The sequence below is a fragment of the Cyanistes caeruleus genome, chromosome 6 (assembly GCF_971803275.1).
Source record: "Cyanistes caeruleus chromosome 6, bCyaCae1.hap1.1, whole genome shotgun sequence".
Lineage (NCBI taxonomy): Eukaryota > Metazoa > Chordata > Aves > Passeriformes > Paridae > Cyanistes > Cyanistes caeruleus.
The window spans coordinates 44,969,450-44,976,747 of NC_141706.1; the positions used below are offsets into that span (position 1 = coordinate 44,969,450).

Genomic DNA, 7,298 nt, shown 5'->3' on the forward strand with positions numbered 1-7,298 from the left:
CCATCATTGGTCAGTGGGGCTCACCACCCATCGACTTTCTCTTGCAAGAAAACAAGGAACAGACAAACAGCACCTGCAAGGCTGTTTTCTATCTCTGAGGATTGTTTTAATTACTCCTTATAATTGGTGGGCAGTCCCTTTGCTGTCAGGGGGCTGTGCAGAGGCGGTGCAGAGGCCGGAGGGAATGCCCCTGATGAGGGCTGCCGTGATGGGTGTCCCGGCGAGGTTCGCGCACATGTGGGTTCCGCGGATGGTCGCAGGGGGGCCGAAAGTTGATCTCCCCCCGCCGCACCGGCGGGCCGCAGGCGGGGGTGTCCGTGCTGTCTCATTGTCTTCATTGTTTGTTTGCTTCTTGTGGTTTTTGTTTGTTTTTAAATAGCTGAAGCTGATCCTGGGAAATTCCGGAGAGGACACCGACCCCTTTTGCTCAGGGAGACGTGTGCTGGGTTCCCGTCGGGCTGCAAAATCCCGTCTCTCTTCTGGGTGCTGACTCTTCTCTCATTCCGTGTGTTCACTTCTCTTGGCATGGATGGGTTTGTTACCGACTCGTTCCATGTGACCAGTTCCTGCCCATCTCTAAACGCAGGCAAAGTATTCCTTCAGGGGCGTGAAGAGGTGGCGGGTCACCGGCATGCTCCAGGACCTGCCGAGCTGTTTCTGCCGGGCCAGGCGGCTCATGTTGGACACGTCCGTGTAGTGCACGGAGAAGCCAAAGACCCTCTCCATCTCCTTGCACCGCAGGATGTCCTCCTTCTCGTTCATGAACACGGGGAAGTGCTGGTCCTTGCCCTGCTTGATGGAGTTGGAGCGAGTGGTGATGGTTCACACTTTGCTGAACTTTGCTATCCTGCCATGCTCCAGGCACTCCTGCAGCTCCAGCTTATCACTGACAGTGGATGCGAGTGGCCTGTTCATGCTGGGCAGGTTCCCCCAGAACTACCATGCCCGGTGCGCTGCAGACACTTCTTTGGCATCAGTGATGACGGGATTGGACTCCAGGAAGTGCAAGATGTCCCTCTTGTCGCTCACTCCCATGGCCACCACGTTCTCAAAGAGCCAGAAGAAGGGCCGGTCGTTACCTTGGGCCGGGCTTTGTGGAGCAGGTGGTAGCACGCAAAGAAGAGGCGTTCAGTGCCCTCATAGAGACCCTTCCTGGCCGGGTTGACGATGGACAGGTCGTTGCAGGGGCTCCCCCCAGTCACCAGATTAAAGGGGCCCCACTCTTGTATGTGTTTCTGGGTGACGTTGCGAACGTCCCTGATGTACATGATCTTGCCTTGGTGCTTCACCATGCCCACGGTGATGGAGTCCTCGCACACCTCGGAGGAGATGTCCCTGTCCACCTGGATGCCCAGGTCCTTCAGCACTAGCAAGCCTGTGGTGATGCCATCCAAGAGTGAGAGCACCCAGATGGGCTTCCTCTTCTCAGCAGGCACCGGTGGGTACACCTTCGGTGGGTCAGACTCCTGGTACAAAAGAGGCACCCCCGGCATCCGAATCCTCTATCTTGGTATCACTGTCTCCAGACTGACACCGCTCCAGTGCTTTAAAGAGCACGCCCCAGGTGGCTGCCAGGCTGCACACGCTGGTATCTCCTGCAGCTAACTCAGACTATAGGCGGTCTCCCACTGACAACCAAATTTCGAGATCAAAGGCATTATCGACATTCACAGTAAAACCGTGCGCTTTCACCCACTGGAACAAAGCATGCATAGCATCTTCAGAAATATTGAGTCCCATGCGCGGGAAGGCGTCCTGCCACACAGAGAAGACAAGCTGATCATCAGTTGAATTGCGGTTCCCCATTGTAAGAACAGTCTATCTTGACAGCCCGTGAATGCAAATTACGCAGACGCAGTGGCTTAACCCGGGACTTTAAGCTCTAGCTTTGCCAAGATAAGCTGTTCAAGCCCCCTCACTGGCAGGGCTCCACATCCTGTTGGTCTAAAAAACCAGCCCCCTCCAGGGGAGCCCGGGAGATTCACACTTACCCCTCTGTGGGGGAAGCGGCTGGCTCGTCGACCGCTGGTTGCACTGACCCTCACGGGTCACCAGATGCACATCACGTCGGGGTCACCAGATGTCGCTCTGTTGGGAACGGTGAGAAGAACGACACGGACTCTCTTGTGGAGTCGAACTGGAGAATTTTTTTCTCGGTTTATTACCTCAGGTCTTTTTTATAGACCGATACGTGAAAAGTACAGAAAGGTAAAACTCTTATTGGTTAGTAAACTAACACATCACCATCATTGGTCAGTGGGGTACACCACCCCTTGACCTTCTCTTGCAAGAAAACAAGGAACAGACAAACAGCACCTGCAAGGCTGTTTTCTATCTCTGAGGATTGTTTTAATTCCTCCTTATAATTTTCCAGGCTACCTTCCCAGGCAAGACTGAGAAAGTTATGTGGCCTGCTATTCCACAGGCACCGTGCTCCCTGTTTCACAGTTAGCATCCATAGCACACCACCTTAATTAAAAGGGATTTTAGTTTTGTTGGGTGTCTTTCTTGGGTATTTTTATTTTTTTAGACGTTTGGGGTTTGTTTTATTTTGTTTTATTTTGAGGAGGGTTAAGCAGAACACACTAATGCAATAAAAGTCCTTTGACACTGCAGCCTTAAGTAGGATTACCTGCCAGCAGATTCAGGGACTGCATGCCAGGCAGAAGTGGGGTCTTGCAGTACAGCTTCCTCTGCTGTTGGCAGACAAGTTTACATTTCTTTTGTGGACACATTTTGATTACAGCTGTGACTGAAATTAATAAAACAGCCCTAAGAAAAGTTGCTTAAGGACTGAAGCATGGAGGTAACTGTTCCTGGTACCTGCGAAGTGCAAGTGATCAGGAATTCCCCGGAGAGAACAATGTGCCCAGGACAATCTGAGCCCTGCAAAGGAGGGAAACCAAGCCAGGTTAGGGCAGAGGTGACAACCTGAAGGAAGGAATACATCTCTCTTTTTTGTTCTGGGCAGCAAGAAAATTTCTATGATTCCCACTCTGTGTGTCCATGAATCAAATCAATTTCAAATTGGAACATTCCTCAAATATAGCTGGACTTACAGGACTAGTGCAATAGGGGGAGAAAATGGAATATAGAAATGTAGCAACTTATATATCTCCTCTGATAGATTTGATAGCCTTGCAGCTGATTTTCAGTGTGAACTCTGATTTAGCCAATAGGTTTCAAAGACTCCAAGGTCCTTTATGTGTATCTGCTCTTTGTCAAAGGATGGTTTTTTTGAACACTTGGATGTGTATTTTAAAATATTATATATATATGTGTGTGTGTGTGTGTATACCTGAATTTTTGTTATTGCATAGCAATACTTTTGTCATCAAGTACAAAAGTCATTTTAATGCATTAGAAAACAATATGAGGTGCTATGAAAATTTTTGGGATTGTTTTTCTGTGAAACTGCCTTCTATATCATATTATTTGGCTTGGTTTTCTATCTCTTTAGGAAAAAAACCCACAATCCTGTAAAATTCTTTCTGTAACGAAATTGCAATTGTAATTTTATTGCTCTCATTGTTGGAAAATAACATTTATAAATATTATTTTTGGAGATTAAGGTAATAAAACATGCTTTGCTATTAAAGGAATAGTTAAGACTGGGTATATTATCATCAAGTTGAAATTTTTACCAGTTGAGAGGTTTTGGAATGCGACAGCTGAAACTCAGTTTCCTACAGAGAAGGATTTATGAAATGCTACAGGGGGCAGGGAAGGATGCATTACAATATGGCCTTTCCCACAGAGAGGGATCTTACAGAAATCTAACCTAAAATTGCCTCGCCTGTATATGGATCTAAAATGAAACACAGCTCATTTACCTGCAGCAAGTGCCTGGACTCTTTGCTTTACCTCAGAGAAACCACAAGAAAAACCTGAAAGAATTCTATATTCCTCATATATGGCAGGGTACTTTGGAATCTACTAAATTAAGCTAAGACTTTCCAGTGGAAATCCTGACTTCTGCTCTATTTTTGAGTCAGTCTTTTTCCAAAGGACCTTGTAGATAATCTAATCTTGTGCTTGTTTAACCAAATAGCACACATTATGTGACCGCTGCTTTAGCTTTTCCTGAAGCAGCTGAGAAAATGTTTTTTCTCACAGGGAGAACAGAACTGCAAAACCGTTGAAGTGGCAAGATACTACTACACTTTTAGCCAACTGCTTTTACATGCAGATTATTTGAAAAGAACATTTGATGGGGAAAAAAAAGCTAGCAGGTAGGATGATGTAATGACTCTTTTCAGGCACAAAAATCAAATAAAAATAAAGCAAATCATAGTTTGCTCCTATGATTGCCAGGCATATTATTGCTGTGGTAAGACCTTCAAATTATTCCTGGTACTGTGTGCATGTTAGGAGACTTCTTACTGTGGTTTCAGCTTGACTTTTACCCTTGGACTTAGGTCTCTTATGTCTGCTCTCCCCCTGTTGTTGTGTTCATAGTGGTAACTCAGCTGTAGGTAGCTGCAGGTAGGTGAATGCTTCGTGATTTGAGTCTTGCTGTCAATTGTTGTCCATGGGTGATTGGCAGAGAGGAAGGGTCTCAAATTTACCCCTCTACTGTAGACTGTCTTTGTCCTCAAGCCAGAGCAGAAGTGACCCAGCCTGCAGAACAAAGCTCTCTGGAAGCTTGAGGATCTTTGAGGATTTTTGTCAGGACAAGGATCTATCATTAGGATCTGTCATTACGAGTAAATTGAACAGATGATGACCACTTCCTCCAGTGTTCATCCCATCATGTGGGACTTGCATTTGACATATTGGGCTTGAATGTACTGTTTTCAGTCACCTGTAAGCAAGATGAGGCAGCTGCTCTTCAATCTTCAGATTCATGTGCTTCAGTTCAGTGCTTCATTGTGCAGCACCACAGAACCACAGCTTTGAAGACAGAAAGTAACTTGGCTAAGCAAGGTTACATTTTTTAGGGCAGAGAGAGGGATATGTGGCTGTGGGAAACTTTAGGAAGGCATGTTTTACTCACTTTCATAAGCAAACTTATGATGGCAAACAAAACGAATTTTGCAATACCATCTGGTGTCAACTACTTTACAAATCTGAGATAAAGTTTGAGAGGAAAAATGAGGGCCCTATAAAATTCAAAGTGTTTCAAAGAAGGATTTCTTCTTGATACATCAGTGCTGACACACAGAAACAGATGGATGCCCCAAAAGAATATTACGATTTTCTTTCACCACTTCACATAATGTGTCTGCAAGCATAAATAAATATCTATGAATTTATACATGCCTGCAGGTGTACAGAGATGCCACTCCTGCTGGACAGCAAAAAATAAACCTTTTATGCCATTGTAGCAGTAGTACCTAGGAATAGCCCAGGAGACTTTTACAGGAAGGGTGTTGAGACACACTCAAGTTTTATGGGTGGGGACAGGTAACAACTGGTGGATATTCTGGTTATAGGCACTCCTGGGGACAAATAAATCAAAGGAAGAGAAAGACAGAAAATTAAAAAACAGGAAAGGGAAAATTCTACTCAATGACTATCTGAGAATAGCAGGGACAGGATCCCAGACAAGTATCCATCCTCCTTTGAGGACTCTGAATTACAGCAAACTGTGGTGATGATGATTCTGGTGAGTTTTTGACATCTTGCCCTTAATGCTATGTATAGTTCTTCTTAGGATCCACACAAACTCCTTCTGGATTTTTCCCAATTAGAATTAACTGAAGTAAGATGGTTAGGTGTCAGTGTTGCACACTGATTATGCACATAAAAAATGGAATAATATATTCTGAGGATTTAGATGGCTCTTAACTGCTTCCTTGTGCCCTGTGCTTTGTATTTTTCTTAAATATATATATATACACACACACACACACATATGTATTATATGCATATAAAATTAAAAAGGGAATGAACAGGGAAGCTAGGAGAGGAAGGAATCACATGCCAGTGATGCCCATGGTATTGAACAAGGGAACCTGTCATGACAACACCATCAAGGTTTGTGACTGCAAGGCTGTGAGAATAACAATACGAATTTAATAGGATGGGAAGAGTAAGGGGAAAATTTTGACACAGAGGCCTTGGAAATGCTGCCTCAATGGCTTAGGTGTAAAATTACAGAGTTGTAAATCGTAAGCTCTTACCATTACCATGACTAATTCACCACAGTACCAAAGATACTGGAATAAGACAGATTTTCAGCTCCTTCAGCATGTTCTGCCATGGGGACAAACCTCTCTGTTTTTGGGCTCAGGAAGATGAAGAGAATATTCCTGTGTGTGTTACCTAACACTGGGATTATTTTTGCCCCACTTCCCAGCACTGGGAATGTCTAGAAAGACCTAGATCTAGGAAAATCTAGCAACCACAAAAATCCAGAGAACAAACTGAGTCTGACATTGCTCATATGAGTAAGTCCTCTCAGGTCCAGTGTGTCGTGCTCAGAGCTGGTTAGAGCCAGGTGGCATCAGACCTGAGGTACAATTGCTAGGTTAACTCAGTGCAGACAGACCTGTAACTTTCCCTGCTGAGTTTCCCATCTCTTTCCCAAAGCCCACAGTGTTTCTCCTCTCTCGTTTTGCTCTGCTGGAATAGGGAAGACTTCAGACTATTTGGGTATTTTTTTAATGGTGACTGTATTAGAGCTAGAAAACAATCACCCAGATTTAAATATAAATTTATTAGATCAATCTCAGAATATAGGATAATGTTATTTTAATTTGGAAGTCCGAGGTGACTCTAGCCAGTGTGCTTTAGGAAAGCATAAATACTGAAGTATTTAATTTAGCAAAGAGTATTTACAAGAAGAAAAAATAAACAATCACACTGGGTTTTACATAAGTAGCAATTAAATATATTAAGGTATTAAACATCTCATATTTTATGTTAATGCATAAGAGGCTCGTTCCTAAAGTGTGTTCCTGCCATAAATGGAGCATTGGGTAGAAATTTCACAGAACAGTTCTAAGCATGTAATGAAGATAAGTTTATAACCTCAATACAAAATAATATAAGTATTATACCTTTTGGTAAATCTCACTGAATTGAACCTGGATTTAATTTAGGTAGATTCCCTGCAATAGAAGATTTCAAGACTCTGTGATGTATCAGTATCCATCTCTTTAAAGAGAAGTTAATTGTCATAAAATAAAAATACATTCCAGAAAATTACATAAAGCAACTGTAAATTAATCAGAATTTGTTTTAAAGTGAAAAGCAATTGGAAATTATTCTATGAACTGTTCTTCCACAGACACAATAGAACCAAGCTTAATTAAATGCCAGAGAAAGAGAGAAATTAATAACTACAGCTGAGT

The 7,298-nt window shown here is 43.5% G+C and overlaps 1 pseudogene; it reads right to left on the bottom strand.

The window, feature by feature from the left end:
* Nucleotides 1-498: 498 nt before the first annotated feature.
* On the bottom strand, nucleotides 499-1,573 carry LOC111930000 (DNA (cytosine-5)-methyltransferase 3A pseudogene; annotated as a pseudogene).
* Between the last annotated feature and the right edge of the window lie 5,725 nt (nucleotides 1,574-7,298).